The 16995-nt window shown below is 42.4% G+C and overlaps 1 protein-coding gene across 8 annotated transcripts in view; it reads left to right on the top strand.

Annotated features, from left to right (window-relative positions):
• The first annotated feature begins 11146 nt into the window (after positions 1–11146).
• Positions 11147–16995, top strand: part of marchf7 (membrane-associated ring finger (C3HC4) 7) — a 57529-nt gene continuing 51680 nt past the window's right edge. For 3 of the 8 annotated variants that reach the window (XM_048598979.1, XM_048598977.1, XM_048598978.1), the window contains exon 1: positions 11147–11306. The gene's annotated coding sequence lies outside the window, so the exon portion shown is untranslated. The remainder of the gene's footprint in view (positions 11307–16995) is intronic. The other 5 variants (XM_048598972.1, XM_048598971.1, XM_048598974.1 and 2 more) reach the window with 3 other exon arrangements.

The raw sequence follows: 16995 nt of genomic DNA, 5'->3' as shown, positions 1-16995 counted from the left end.
GAGAGGCTGACGTTTCGGGCCTAGACCCTTCATCAGAAAAAGCAGCAGGTTGCCAGGAACTCATTGACATATACAATCAGGTAAAATGTGTTTTTCACCTAGTAGCTTTGAGTAGCTTTGTTACAATCCTCATATGTGACCTTTTATGGCTGGTATATCCAAAAGCTTGATTTCTTTTTCTAACACCACATGGACTGCATTAATTCAGGGTGGCAACTTGCTATCATTTTCTCAAGGGCAATTAAAGCTGTATGTTGTTTTTCCCTATGTTGCCTAACAGTACTGGCCATGATCATGTCATGTTGAACATCTCTTCTAACCTTACTTCACTGTTTGCTTCTCTAGCTCTTGGCAGATAGCCCATTATCCCATAGACCATGTCTCTATTGCATTACCACTGCAGTAACAAACAGTATTCTTGTTGAACTGCAAACTCTATTCTTGTGCAAACAATCATATCTTGTATTGCAGTTCTTTCCTACTTTCAGGATTTTTTTTTATTAATTAATGGGATGTGAGTGTCAATGACAAGGTGAGCATTTTCTTTTATTATTCACGGGTTATGGGTGTTGCTGGTTGGGCCAGCATTTATTACCTACTCCTAATCACCCAGAGGGCAGTTAAGAATCAACCACATTGCTGTTGTCTAGACTCTCACATGTAGGCCAGACGAGATAAGGATGACAGATTTCCTTCCCTAAAGCACATTAGTGAACCAGAGATAGTAAGAACTGCCGATGCACCGCACCGCCACCCCCACCCCCACCCCCACCCCCATTTCTGAAGAAGGGTCCTGACCCGAAACATCAACTTTCCTGCTCCTCTGATGCTGCCTGGCCTGCTGTGTTCCTCCAGCTCCACATTGTGTCATCTCTGACTCCAGCATTGGCAGTTCTTAACTATCTCTGAGTGAGTTGTAACCCCACTGCGAAGCTGGCCCATTTCTGAAGAAGGGTCCTGACCCGAATTGTCAACTTTCTTGCTCCTCTGATGCTGCCTGGCCTGCTTTGTTCCTCCAGCTCCACATTGTGTTACCACATTAGTGAACCACGTTTTTTTTTCTGACAATTGACAATGGATTCATGGTCATCATTAAATTCTTCATTTCATTTTTATTGAATTCAAATTCCACCATTTGCCATGGCAGGTTTTGAACCCGGGTCCCAAGAACATTACCTGGGCCCTGGATTAACAGTCCAATGATAATACCGCTGGCCTGTCACCTCCCCTATCCTTATTTGCTATTGAGAAGGTAGTGCTGAGCTGCCGCCTTGAATCACTGCAGCCCATAATATTCCTTTATGCTTACTGATTGGAGTTGTTACACTCTTCACCCTTGGATATGGTGGTCTTACCTGTTGACTGTCTACAGCAACCAAATCTCATAGGTTCCATCTTAATTTTCCATGCATCAGATGTTGCTGTTTAATTTTCTCATACTTGCCCTCTTTTGTTTTTATTGTATTCCAGTATTATGTTTCAGTTGTATCGCTTTTCATATATTTGCATTGAATATGTTTTTTGATATTAGATTGTTTCTGTGGCACTTTATATTGTTTATTTCTTTCAGATGCCCTTTTATTATGTAGCTCCATTATTGGTTTTCAATATCAATTTCTCTGCTTCTGCTGCCCTATTAATTTATTTCATTTCAGTCTGTCATTAGACAGAACTTATCAACAGTCAGTTACATTATTATACTGCTTCGAGTCAATCTTCAGAATATACTTGCAGTAGTTTTGTTATCTGTCCTCTTTTCCTCTTGTATCCTGCTGTCCTCCTCGAAGTACCTCCTTCAACTGTACATTATCCAACCTAACAAACTGTCTTGCGCAACACAGTTGAGTAATGTTTATGACTATGTTCGCATATTTCAGTACAACATGCTGAAAAGAGAGGAGAGAAATACTTTGAACTATATTTCTGCACCAATGCAAAAGCAGAAAGCAGGGGAAGGCAGAATTGTCAATGTCAGATATTCAAATCACCCCCCCCATGAGTGTGATTGTGTGGATTGTGGTCTGTCATATCTTAGCTTGCAGTTATCAAACACGTGTCTATCATAAATTTATGCTGTCTTAATTGTTGGCAATATCATCACCAAGTATGACAGTCACGTGACTATTACTCTATTAGTACAAATAAAACAACTTCTCTGTTCCCTCATCATTGAACCTTCCTATGTTGCCTATGTTTTGAAGAGTAAAGCTCTCTCATTCTTAAGTATTTCAGTATTTGCTGCCATTCTTGCTGTGTTCATGATCTAATTACTGATCGTTCCTGATGGGTGATTTACTAAACTGGGTGTTAAACCTATTTCATCTGAAATAGAGACATCGCAGCTTACTTGCTTATATTTGCATAAGAATGGTTCATGAGAAATAATGCTGCACCAAAGGAGATCAGTCAGCTTTTCATGCTAAATGTTTGAAACAGCTTTAATCAACACTGTTTGCCTATGGTTACACAAATTTTCATTTCTCCAAGTTTTTTTTTCTATGTAATGCCCTTTTGGAAAACATGTTATAGAATTTTACAGGACAGAAGGCGGTCATTCTACCTATCATGTCTGAACCAGCTCCCGAAAGAGCTACCGAGCTAGTCTCATTCTCTAGCTGTATCGCTATAGCCCTTTAACTTCATCGCTTTCAAATATATATCCAGCTCTCTTTTGAAACCTACTATGGAATCTACCTCTATCCCTCTCCCAAATCATTCCAAATCCTAACAACTCTCTGTGTAAAGAAGTTTCTTCTCCTCTCAATCGTAGCTTTCTTGGTGACAGCCTTGAAATTGTGGCCCTAGTTACTGACATAGCAACTAGTGGAAATAGAATATATTTCTTTATCTGAGCAAAATTATTCACAATTTGAATACCCCAATAAGGTCACTTTGTAATCTTCCTTGCTCCAAGAATAATAAACCCAGTTTCTCTAATCTTTGCTTGTATTTAAAATCCCTCATTCCTGCTATCATTGTAGTAAATCTACTTTGCACTGTCTCCAGGGCTTTAACATTCTTACTTAAATAAAGAACTGAACACAATACTCCAATGTGGTCTGACCAATGATTTGTAGAGGTGTAGCATCACTTCCTTGCTTTTACACTCCATGCCCCTATTTATGAACTGAAGGATCCTACAAGCCTTCTTAACAGCTGTTTTAACTTGGCTAGCCACCCTCACAGCCCTGAGATCCCTCTGCTCCTGTACTCACTTCAGAGTTGTAACATTGAGCCTGTATCATCTGACTGTGTTTCTTCTATGAAAATGCATTACCTTGCATTTCTCTGCATTGAAAGTGCCTTTTCAGAACCTCGTTACCTATCATGATAGAGTTCAGTCGCTCAGCATTTTTAACTGGGCCATTGTCACCATTTTCTAATTTGGTAAAGACAGAAGCAAAGTACTCGTTTACTAGCTCTGCCATACCTGTTGCTTCAGTGAGCAGCTTACCCTGCTTGTTCCTTATGGGCCCCACTCTGTCCTTTACTCATATTAAGAGTAAAACCTATTTGAAGAATATTACTATTGAATCTGCTTCCAACAAATTTTCAGGCCTTATATTCTATGTCAAAACAACTTGCTTCGTAAATCCTTTTTTCTAGTGTCCCCTCTTCTTCTTTTGCCAATTACCAATTGTGTTTCTCTATATGGCACCAGAGCACTTAAGTTGCAGGACTGGTAAATCCCAGGTCTTGACTAATAATCCATTGAGATAAGTTTAAATCCCACCATTGCAGCTGGTAAATATAGATCCAGAATAAAAAGCTAAACTCATTAATGGTGATCACAAAGCTGCTGGATTGTTGTAAATATCCATCTCATTCTCTAATATTCTTTAGGAAGGGAAATATCCCATTCATTTCTGGACCTGGCCTGTGTATGACTGTAGACCCACAGCAACATGGTTGATTCCTAATTGCTTTCTGAAAAGGCTTAACGGGCCATTCAAATAGAATTTAAACAGTTTTTTTTTAAGAAGTCTGGTAAGAATAAACCCAGAAGATCCAGCTAGTATTGAACTTGGCACAGGGAATAAAAAAGGCAGTCAACCCTAACATAACAAGGTGTTAGAGCTGGATGAACACAGCAGGCCAAGCAGCATCAGAGGAGCAGGAAGGCTGACGTTTCGTCCTGTTCCTCTGATGCCGCTTGGCCTGCTATGTTCATCCAGCTCTACACCTTGTTATCTCAGATTCTCCAGCATCTGCAGTTCCTGCTATCTCTGAAACAATTTTAACCCCACTGCAAAGCCTCTTCTCAGGATGCCTACCCTGAAGAAGTTACCCTCCGAAACAACCTCAGTGGATCTCTCTGCCACTGCAACTCTCTCGTAATCTCTTCAGCCTTGAAACTGCTCGACTATGTCCTGAAGCAAACCAAGTAAAAAAATTAGCATTTCTGAAGAAGGGTCTAGGCCCGAAACGTCAGCCTTCCTGCTCCTCTGATGCTGCTTGGCCTGCTGTGTTCATCCAGCTCTAACACCTTGTTATCTCAGATTCTCCAGCATCTGCAGTTCCTGCTATCTCAGTCAACCCTAACATATGGGAATTTGAACCAAACTTTGGAGAGCTTTTTTACAGACCAGACAAGTAACAGTCTGTCACATTCTAACAAAATTATACCCTGCAATTGATGTCAAGACTCCATAAACGTTCAGTGATTGTTAGTGCAGTGGAATACAATTAAGTGGGGATGACCATGGTCTTCAACATTGACTCCAGATGCAAGTCTTAGGACATTATGTAAGATATAAGTAAGAAAACCACATGAAGATTACCACCTTACTGCCCTTCCTTGTTGAGGAATTGCCATGTTGAACACCATTTGGAAGAAAGTCCTGAGGAGCCTCACAGAAGCACCACAAAATAAGGTATGATATAAGCCATATAATACAGGTCAGATTGCCAAAATCTTGATCAATAAAGCATGTTTGAAATAGTATGGTAAAGGGAAGAAGGGAATTAGATCTTTTATCTTGTGGTTTGATGCCACATTGAGTTTGGGTTCTTTACAGATTGTTGCCTTTTCTATTATCTGTATATCTTTGGTCAAAGTTGTAGGTGATTTGCTGTTGAGCTACCTCTGCCAGTCTGTGTACCCTCAGCCAGGGGTACCCTCAGCCAGGGGAAATATCGTCACGGCATCTATTCAGCCAAGTACTGTCAGGATTGTCTACCACAATGAGATCCTCTCATATTCTTCTAAACATCAGTGAAAATAGCCTCAGTCAACCCAATCTCCTTTCATAAGATAAACCTGTCATTTCCAGGAATCAATCTGGTGATCCTTTCCTGCACTCCCTCTATGATACATTTATCTTTCCTTAGGTAAGGATAGTAAAACTGCACAGTACTCCAGACGTGTCAAGAACTGCCTTTAGGATTAGTCCTCAATATAACACTGTTTATTATGCCTGCATATTAAATATTGTTGTACAGGGTAATCATGCATATACCACGCTGTGATTTATAGTTACGTGTTCAACTCCATGCACCCTTGGTCTGTCTTCCAAAGAATAGAGTTCTATTGTAGTTTTTTTCTATTGTTCTTCCAGAATCTTTCTTTTAGTCTGTTTTAACTCTGCCCACACTGCACTATTTAGTAGTGTGCAGCTCCATTACATCACTTCCAGAGTACTCAGCATACTATTGCCCTTACACAGTGAAGAGGCAGAGAGGTGTAGAGATGGTAATTCCATGGCATGGGACTGATGCAGCCAAGAGAGGAACAATACAGCATAAAATCTAGCAGTCCTTGGAAATGAATGTACCTAGGTGTACAGGAGCGCCTGTTTGAGGTATGTGGGTCAGACTGGTATGCGTATTTCTTCTTCTGAAAGCTCAGATAGCAATTATAATTGAGAATGTAGAAAAGGCCATAATTAGAGGAGCAGAAATATGTGAGGCATTTGAGATTGTCTCAACATTCCCAGTGAAGGTGTGGGATGATGGGTGTATGAAGAAGGGAATCTCCCCTAGTTCATGACCTCACGATTGGCCATCAGATTATAATTCTAAGACTATCGTGGATTTCGTCTCCTCTGGAGAACTCTCCTCCACAGCTTCCCACCTTAAGTTCCCCAACCCTGCACAGCTTGCTTCTACCTCATTTCTAAAATGCACAAACAGGACTGCCCCAGTGAGCTTATTTGTCCCAATCTAGATTCTGTATTTTCCCCCCTTCAGTCTCTCCCCACTTAGATTTGTGCATCTTCTGATGCTTTACATCAGTTCCACAATTTCCCAATTTCTCGTCCTAGCCATCTCTTCTTCATCCTGGATATGCAATCCCTGCAGCTGTCTATTTCAAATTGGGATGGTGAGAAGGTTCTCCACTTCTTCCTTGAAAAGAGGCCTGCACAGTTTCCATTCACTGTGACCCTCCACCACCTGGTTGAGCTTGTTCTCATTTTGATCAGCTTCCACTTTGACTTGGAAAAAATGAGATGAATTAAAGGTGTGGTCATGTGTGCCCACATAGGTTCCAGCTATGCTTGTCTTTGTGGTGGATGTGAAACATTCCTTGTTCCATCGAAAAAAGGAGCAGGAGTAGGCCATTCAAGCCTGCACATCCATTCATTATGATCATAGCTAATCATCCAACTCAATAGCCTGTTCCTGTTCCCACCCCCAAATATCCTTTGATCCCTTTAGCTGCGAGTGCTATATCCAACATCTTGAAATCATACAAGGTTTGGCCTCAAGTGCTTTCAAGTGGTAGCAAATTCCACAGGCAGATCACTCCCTGGGCAAAGAAATTTCTTGATCATAGAATAAGTACAGTGTGGAGGGAGGCCATTTGGCCCAGGGGATCCACGCCAACCCTCAAGTGAGCATCCCATTCCCCACTACCCTATCCCTGTAGTGCTGCATTTCCCATGGCCAATCACCTAACCTGCACATCTTTGAACTGTGGGAGAAAACTCACGCAGACACAGGGAGAATATGAAAACTCCACACAGTTGCCCAAGGCTGGAATCAAACCTGGGTCCTGCTATGCTGCTTCATCTCAGTCCTAACTGGTTTACCCCATGTCCTTAGACTGTGAATAGAATAGAATATCCTATTATTGTCTGTACTCCATTGTAGAAGTACAGGAATACAGTGAAAAGCTTTTACAATGTCTGTCTCTTATGGCACCATCTTACGTACAAAACCGAGGTACAAATCTTGGATACAAGAGGATTAAAAAGAGGAAGGGTCACTGGACCTGAAACGTTAACTCTGTTTTTTCCTTCACAGATGCTGCCAGACCTGCTGAGCTTTTCCAGCAACTTTGTTTTTGTTTCTGATTCACAGCATCTGCAGTTCTTTCAGTTTTTATTTAGGATTTAAAAGTAGTTGCATTACTTTACAGAATTTCAAAAATAAGTTAGAAATAAGATATCATTAAAGGATCAACATTAGAGGCAGGTAGAAATTTGAAATAAACATTACATTACAGCAGCTCAGCACAGGGCCTCCATACGTGCTGTGCCAGACCCCAGTCCAACAGCTATCCGCACTCCACTCCAAGCCTCTAGTCGACTCCGTACCGGCACTCAGCTGCTCCAAGGCAAGTTCCAGGACTGCCTTCCCTGCACCGGTCTTTGCCTGGGACTCGCTCCTTGTGCCTGCCACTGCTCCAGGATTCACCTCTAAGGCTAAGGGCAGAGAAAAAGAGGGAAAAGAATAGGTGAAGCAGAGCAGCTCCATCGGGAGCCCTAATTCTGGCCTTGGCTCGTTGGAACATCCATCCTGCATTTTTTTTGTTATTCATTCATGGGATGAGGGCATCACTGGTTAGGCCAGCATTTATTGCCCATTCTAGTTGCCGAGGGGACAGCTAAGAGTCAACTACATTGCTGTGGGTTCGGAATCAGATGTAGACCAGATCAGGTAAGAATAGCAGTTTCCTTCCCTAAAGAGCATTAGTAAACCAGATGGGATTTTCCTGACAACAATGGATTATGGTCATCGTTGGACCCTTAGATAACACAGTGTGATGCTGGAGGACCACAGCAGGCCTGGCAGCATCAGAGGAGCAGGAAAGTTGACATTTCAGGTTGGGACCCATCTTTTGAAATAAAAAGAAGAGGCGTGGGGCTGGGGAAGGTAGGTGGGATGGTGATAGGTGAGTGCAGGTAGGCAGTGGTGGGGATTGGTCAGTGAAGTGGGAGGAGTGGATAGGTGGGAGAGAAGATGGGCATGGGCAGGTTGTGTCAGGTCAAGAGGTGGGGATGAGAGGGAGGGTTGTCATGGGATGAGGAGATTTTGAAACTGGTAAAGTCCACATTGAGACCATTGGGTTGTAGGCTTCCAAGGTGGAATATGAGGTACTGCTCCTCCAGTTTCCGGGTGGCGTCATTGTGACACTGGAGGAGGCCCAGGATGGACATGTCACCCGGGGAGTGGGAGTGGGAGGGGGAGCTGAAATGGTTCGCGACTGGAAGGTGTTGTCGTTTGTCATGAACAGAGCACAGGTGTTCTACAAAGCGGTCTCCGATCCTCCGCGTGGTCTCGCCAATGTAGAGGCCACCACTTCGCAAGCAGTGGATGCAGTAGGCCACGTTGGCAGATGTGCAGGCGAACCTCTGTCTGATGTGAAAGGTTTTTTTGGTTCCTTGGATGGAGGTGAGGGGGGAGATGTAGGGGCAGGTGTAGCACTTCCTGCAGTTGCAGGAAAAGATGCTGGGTGTGATGGAGCTAGTGGGGAGTGTGGAGCGGACAAGGGAGTTGCGGAGAGAACGGTCCCTACGAAAGGCAGATAGGGGTGGAGTTGGAAATATATCTTTGGTTGTAGGGTCAGATTGCAGGTAGTGGAAGTGGCGGAGAATGATATGTTGAATCCAGAGGTTAGTGGGGTGATTTGTGAGGACAAGGAGGATTCTGTCTTTGTTTTTGTTGCGGGGAGGGGATGTGAGGGCAGAGGTGCCAGAAACGCAAGAAATGCGGCCAAGTGCATTTTTGACCACTGAAGGGGGGATGTTGCGGTCCTTGAAATAAGAGGCCATCTGGGATGTTCGGGAGTGGAATGGCCCATCTTGGGAGCAGATGCAGTGGAGGTGGAGGAATTGGGAGTAGGGGATTGCAATCTTGCAGGAAGGTGGGTGAGAGGAGGTGTAATCTAGGTAGCTGTGGGAGTTGGTGGGCTTGAAATAAATATCGGTTTCGAGGCGGTCACCAGAGATGGAGACAGAGTGGTCCAGGTGAACTTGAGGTTGGGGTGAAAGGTGTTAATAAAGTTGATGTTCAAGTTCCTCCACCCACAACTTTGACCAAAGATATATAGATAATAGAGAAGGCAACAGTCTGTAAAGAACCCAAACTCAATGTGGCAGTTTCAAAATCTCCCCATCCCCGGACGCATCCCTTAACCAATCCTCCCTCTCATCCCCGCCTCCTCGACCTGACCCCACCTATCCACTCCTCCCACCTCACTGACCAATCCCCACCACTGCCTACCTGCACTAACCTATCATCATCCCACCTACCTTCCCCAGCCCCACTCCTCCTCTATTTATTTCAGAATTCCCTTGCCCCTCCCCCATTTCTGAAGAAGAGTCCCTACCCGAAATGTCAACTTTCCTGCAACTCTTTTTTCGTAGAATTTATAGAATCCCTACAGTGTGGAAATAGGCTCTTCGGCCCAACAAGTCCATACCGACTTTCAGAGCATCCCACCCAGACCCATCCCCCTATAACCGACCTAATCTACACATCCCTCAACACTATGGGCAATTTTCCATGGCCAATCCACTGAGCCTGCACATTTCTGGACTGTGGGAGGAAACCGACGCAGACACGGGGAGAACATGCAAACTCCACACAGACAGTCGCCCAAGGGTGGAATCGAACCTGGGTCCCTGGCCCTGTGAGGCTCCAGTGCTTCCTCTGATGCTGCCTGGCCTGCTGTGCTCCTCCAGCTCCACACTGTGTTATCTCCAACTCCAGCATCGGCAGTTCTTACCATCTCATCATTAGACCCTTAATTTAAGATTTTTGTTGAATTCAAATTCCACCATTTGCCATGGTCAGATTTGAACCTGGGTCCCCAAAGCATTACCTGGGTCTCTGGATTAACAGTCCAGTGATAATACCACTAGGCCATCACATCTCCTAAATACCCTGTGTAGTCCTATTAGAATTTTATAGGTTGCTATGAGACTCCCTCTTCATTTTTCTGAACTCTACCAAATATAACCAATTAAACCTTTCTGCTTATGTCAGTCTTTTCATCCCAGGAATCAGGCTGATAAATTGTCACTGCACTCCTTCTACAGAATATCCTTCCTCTGATAAGGTGACTAACTGCCCAAAATATACCAAATGTGGTCTCATTAAGTCCCTATATAATTGCATTAAGACATCATTGCTCCTGTACTTAAATTCTCTCGCTATGAAGGCCAAAGTATCATTTGCCTTCTTGACTGCCAGCTACACCTGCAGGCTTACCTTCAGTGATTGGTTACAAGCACACCCAGGTCTCACCACATTCACCTCTCTCATCAAAGATCCCTGCTACCCCAGGTATAATCTCTTCCAACCCCTTCTGTCAGGTAGAAGATACAAAAGCTCAAACACACATCCCAGCAGGTTCAAGAATAGCTTGTTCCCTTCTATTATTAGACTTCTGAATGGACCTCTCAAGTTTCAAATCCAACGTTGATCTTGCTTTTTGCACACCTTCTTTGCAGTCGTATTTTTGCATTCCTCACTTTGTTCTATCACCCTCTGATCTTTGTATGTTATGATCTGCCTTTACTGCACGCAAAACAAAACTTTTCACTGTACTCAGGTTATTGCGACAATCAAAATCTGAATTTATAGCCATTCACATAATAATCTGCCTTCCTGTTTTGTTTTCTACCAAAGTAGATAACCTCACATCTATCGTTTCACTGGGGGCTAGGGTGATGGGGAATAGGACTTGCTTCCACTTCAAGACAACCAACAGAGATTTGAATGACCTAAGGTTTATGGAGTGCAAAATGAAGAAGAGTGACCAGGAGTTTAAAAATCGTAGTTGTGTTTCCCGATTGGAAAGTACGAAACAGCAAGTAGGTTTGGTAAAAGCAGCGTAACACTTGACACTCAAGCCCCAGTGTCTCAGATCCACACCCTCCCCCCTCCTCACGACCTGGGAGCAGTGACCTCAGAATGGGCACCGATGCCGGAACTGACGTGTGATCTACTTCCGGCTGCCTGATCCCACCGGAAGACGCTGTTGGCAGCACTCGCTGCTGGCTATGTTCTGTTAATATTCTAAAGGTGGTGTTATTCCAGTTCTTTTGTAAACATCGGCCGGTGCGCGTCGAAGGGACGTGAGTAGCTCGTTTCTGCTGCCTTTAAAAACGTGTTTGAGAGTTTTAGCACCACTGGTTGTGTCGGACCAATGGTGGGTTGGGCCTGCAGCAGGGAAGGAAGTGGTGGAGCTGAACGCCTGGATAGTCCACGAATTGTTCAGAGCGAGCTATTTATTGATTTGTGAAAAATACGATGAAAAACGGTTAACTTTTATTTGACCTTGGAGAAATTGCTTCGAATTACTTGTACGGCTTTCGCAATTTCTGTGAATGTATAAATACATTTAAACATCTTAATAGTCTAATCGCCATTAGAACTAATAGTTTCGCAATGTTGGAACACATCGTCGCAGATGTGTGAATTTTTTTCAATATGAATAAAATCTAACAGTGGTTTAATATTGTTGAGTTTTTTTTTAAACTTCCTGTTCTGGAGGAAACCTGCGATGGTAACCCTAGAGGAAATAAGGGCAGGTTCAAGACATTGGAAGAACGTAATCTGGAGCCTGCGTTTTGTCTGTATTTATTTAATTTTAAACTCAGATTGTGGATAAAATACTCTGGGGGTGGGTGGTGGCGGTGGTGGAGATATGGAAATGCTATACGTGCTGCTAGAGCTCCAAAATATCATTTGTGGACACTTCGGACGGATTGTGCTTAGTGCCATATTGGTGAGTGGTGAAGCATCTGCCGGAAGTACGTAGAGTATGGTATTCATTGGTGATTTGACACCAGTTGTAACATGTTGGAAGCTATTGCAGCTTGTAGTACGAATGAGTATGTTAGTTGGCAAGAAGGGCCTTCCCCTACCCGCCATTGATTCAATGCTATTTAAAGAAACCATCAACTACTTGCAGTCTTATTTTGAACTTAGAGGTGTTTGCTTTTCTATATCTATTTTAAAGTCATAGAATCTTACGGAAGCAGTTCAGTAGTAAAGTACCTATTGCTGATTTCAAGGCCCCTGACAAACTAGTTGCTCCCAAACATGGATGTGTTGGTAGGCCTTCTCCTTGAAATATAATATGGCCAAGCATAACAAGATGATAATGGAAGAGAGAGATTGAGAATATTTCTCCCAAAAATGCCTTTTCTGCCCAAAGTACTCCATCCTGTGACTTTGGTGAAGAACAATGATTGAAACGCCTGCTGTTTTCAGTAAGAATAACCTTGCTAAGATATGCTGCCTACTGCACTCTCATGGCTATGAACTTGTAAAATGTTTGGTTCTTTCTAGCGGGGAGGAGATGTTAACAACACCTTGACTTACCTTCAACTGTGAGGGATTTAACTACATTTCGTTCACTTGTTAGGGAAAAGCAGGCATGTGCTTTTGTTCAGACTGTGGGTTTGCCTATAGTTCAGGGTGTTGTTGAGTGTGTAGGTATTGTTTTGCTGACACTGCATGTCACAGCTTTCCTACACCAGAACCAAAATGGATTACTCTACTTCAGTGCCCCACTGTTGCACAAGTCACTGCCCAGCATCCTGGCAGCAGTCGCAATATCTATTCTACGGTAGTCTGCATTGAACTGCATTGGAACCACCATATCAAAGGCTAGTTACTAGGTGACTATTTGCTCACAACATTGCAGATAACTCTATTGTGCAACTATGTATGTATGCAAAGTGAGAGACCATTGAAATGCTTAAGCAATACTTGCTGACTTGAAAGGGGCCTGCAGAGTCGTACTGATGCTGCACAATTGTACTGATATGAGGGAGTAGTGTGTGGGCAGCAGCTATTTGCTGAGAAAGAGAAAGAAAGAGGGAATAGGTAACTTAGACAGTCCTTTTGTTTCTGAGATGCCTGCGGAGATCACATTGAGTCTGCACTCACTAATAGCAGCACCAATTTCCCGCTGGCCCCGCACATTTCCTTCCCTCTGCCATAGACCATCATTGTGTTCACTTGGCTGTACCAAAATAAGACCACTGCATTTCAAACAAATATCACTAATGCAATATACCATATAGCAACTTATCATCCTTGTGCATGCCCTCTATTTGCCTTCCACAAGAGTCTAAGAATTAAGAGTATATCTCGTATAGATCAGAAATCTCTAACTGAATCTCAAAGATACTCAATAACCTAACCTACTGTGCTCTCTGGAGTATGTATTTAGAAGGTTAATCACCCTGAGGCTAAATTCTTGTCATCATCTTAAGGTGACAACTAATTCTGATACTTTGCCACTTGTTCTAAATTCTCTCACAAGGGGAAACATCCTCTCAACATCCACCCTGTCAAGCTGCCACAGGATGTTGCATGTTTCAATATGATCCTATCTCATTCTTCTGAACTCCAATAAAGATTGGCTCAATGTGCTGAACCTTTTCTCAGGAGACAACTGCTTCACTCTAGGAATCAACCTCGGGAGACTTTTGAGTTACCTCCCTTCACAAGGATATTTCTCCTTGAGTTGATCCAAACTGTGAATTTGTCTGTCTTACTGCTCCAGTGTAGTGCTACCACAGTGGCTCGTGGAAGGCTGTTGACTTTCATGGAGATAGCACATGGCCTTGGAGGACAACCGAGAGTGGCTTTGGGCCTACAAGACCTGGCTGTGAAGAAATGCATCCCAGTTTGGATAGCAACAATCTGTACTGGCTGGGCCAGGAAAGAGCAAAGGAACGGTGGAGTGGCACAGGTTTGAGGACAAATTCACCAGGGAAGTGTCTCAGTAATCCTAACAGTCTATTGAAAAACAGATTGCTGGACTGTTGTGATTCCCTATATACCACCTTTGAATACAGTAAGCCATAAACAAAAAGGGAGCACCTGAAGTTGCATGGAAATAAGTTAATCTTGCATGGCAGCTGTCTGAAATTCAACTGTAGTACCTATGCATTAGTTTAATTTGGCTTATGCTGCAGTGGAAGCTAGGTCGTCAGTCAGTCACTCTGTCATGGTTTGGTCCAAAAGTATGCAACTAGAGTTGATTTCCAAACTATCAGTTTAGCTATGAGAGCAGATGTGTCCCAAGTTACTTTAGTTGTTTCATGGTCACTATTATCATGCCAGCATTTTATTCCAGATGTTGTTTAACTGCCTTTAAATTACCCAGTTGCCATAGTGTGATTTGAATTCTTGTCTCTGGACCATTAGTTCAGCCTTCTGGATTATTGATCCTGTAACATCATCACTATGTTCCACTTATGAGATCATTGAACTGCTCTGCACTGCATCCAGATGCTCAGAACTGATATGGGAATTTTACACAATCTGTCTTTGTAGTAAATTGTTAACTCGCTCATGCAATCTATTCCATGTGTTTAGTTCTATCAGAAATGTTACATTAGAATTTACAGCCAATACTTGTGTTTTCTCTTATAATGAAACTAATAGCATAAACTTGTTTAGTATCTGTAAACATGGAAGATGCGACTACAACCTTCCTGTTGCATTTATCCTTTGCTTCTGATTAGGGCTTTAATGTTTGGCTATGTTCAACAAACGTTTTGGATGTTTATTCAGTAAAGTGTCACACTTCACAGGAGCAAATTAAAACCCAAAGAAAGAGAGAAAAGCAGAATTTGCTGGAAAAGCTCAGCAGGTCTAGCAGCATCTGTGAAGAGAAATCAGAGTTAACGTTTCAGGTCCAGTGACCCTTCCTCTGAACTGATGAACGAAGAAAGGTATTGGGATTACTGATAACATTTAGTCAAAGGGATGGAAGGGCAGAGATCCAAACGACGTAATTCGAGTCTAGAGCCTAGACAGCTGAAAGCACAATAGCCACTGGTGGCACACGTGAAGTGAGGTTACAAACACGACCAGAATTGGAGGAAGTCAGGGTTCTGAGAGTGTGGCAGGATGGAGGAGGTTACAGATACTAAGGAAGATACTGCAGAAGAATTTCGACTACAAGGAGGAAACTTGTAAATTCTCATGATTGGATTGGTGGTCTGAAAGTGAGTGCAGACCCATGACCATAGAACTAATGTAGATGCCCCCTTGGATACAGAGAGCAGAATTTTGAGTGAAAATTTGTGGAGTGTGGAAGATGGGGAATCCTCTAAGAAGAATATTGGAATAATTAAATCACAGGTTTGAGAGGGTTTCTCTTGGAGATGGGCTGAGGTGGCCTGCCCTGGGTGATGTTCGTGGTGGAAATAGGCATTTTTGGAGTGGAGAGGAAATTCATTTGGAAGCTCAGCTTGATGTCACTGAGGACATTGAGGATTGCAGATAGTCTAGATTAGTCTGAAATAAAAATAGAAAATGCTGAAAATACTTTGTGGAGAGTAAAACAGTTAACATTTCAAGTATTTGACCTTTCAACAAGTTAGGCAGTTAGTAACTTATAAAGCATTAACTTTAGCATCAGGATATAAAGGATTATTCTGGGAAGAACAAACTGATTACTGCAACTGAAATTAGCAATGTTCACACTGAAGTCTAACCTCTGTCGCAAGTACTTCCTTCAGATGTAATATAATGAGGTATTAAATAATAAACCTAGTCTGTTTATCAAGATTGAGCCACTCTTCTGCTAAAGACTTAGTGGGGCATCCTTCCCCATTTGGTCTTCGTAACCTGGACTAATACCAAGAAGAAGGATAGGTGGCAATGAATTGAGCCATCCCAAATAGTGCAAATACATACAACTGTGACATTATAAGCAGCAATCATTTGAATATTTAATTTAGTCATACTATTGAGATGGTAGCTGCAGTGGGCACCACCATATCACAAAACATAGTGAACAACAGCTCAAGATTGCTTCAGGTTAGCACTAAAAAAAAGTCACAGCCATCCAAGGAGGGAGGATCAAAAATTCCAGTGAGGAAGTCGTGGGCGTACTTGTAAACATTCAGCAGCTCAGAAGCACACAGTCAGTTAGCTTCTGTGAAGGTAGCTGCAGAACTGATCGTTGTACTGAGCCTGCCTCTAGAAGTTTTAAAAAAAAAGCTTGAAATAGTGAAAACTACAGAAAAGGCTTGTGTGAACCAGTCAAACCAGATCTACAAGGTCTTGCATCAATATTTAGTCAACAAACATTGTAATTGTTTAAAGTGAGGGAAAGTGCAAAATAACTTTGCAGAAAGGCTGCTTGTTAAGAAAATAGTTAAAATAGTATAATTCGACTAATGAGTGGAAAAATGAAAGGTAGAAGAGTTTCTTTAAAAAGTTCTTTTTTGGAGAAAAGAAGTCTTTTAATAGTGCAGCAAAAAATATTCGTAAAGCTGCAATACCAGTAGAATGCCACTTTTTTTTCTCCCCCACTTTAAAACAGCTTAGAATTCGAGCAGAGCATGTCATCCATTTGTTAGGGTACAAAATGATAGGGAAATGACTTCTTTTAAATTTCTTCTATAATTGTTTCATGGTGGATGTTACATAAGGCAGTTAATATCTGAAAGGGATAACTGATCATGAGCAGCATTGCCCATAACAACATAAAGAACTGTTCCTGGGAACAGCTAACTGGCTGTTTGTCTCTAACCTTCTCAGAATATGTGCTCTTAGTTTAACATGTTGTCTCACACTTATCATGTATCTCAAATGTAATATATAACTAAAAATGAAGTAATATATAATAAACCTACTTACCATTCATCAAGCTTGAGCTACTCTTTTGGTAAAGGACTTCCTTCTCCATTTGGCTACAGTTACTTAGACTAATTTAATGGCATTAATGAACTTAATGAATTTACCCAAGGCATTCCAGATCATCCTGGAAAAGGCCACAATATTTCATCA

This window comes from Rhincodon typus, chromosome 7 (assembly GCF_021869965.1).
Source record: "Rhincodon typus isolate 14 chromosome 7, sRhiTyp1.1, whole genome shotgun sequence".
Lineage (NCBI taxonomy): Eukaryota > Metazoa > Chordata > Chondrichthyes > Orectolobiformes > Rhincodontidae > Rhincodon > Rhincodon typus.
The sequence above is the reverse complement of the archived record's forward strand: the minus strand, read 5'-3'. Positions and strand labels throughout refer to the sequence as shown.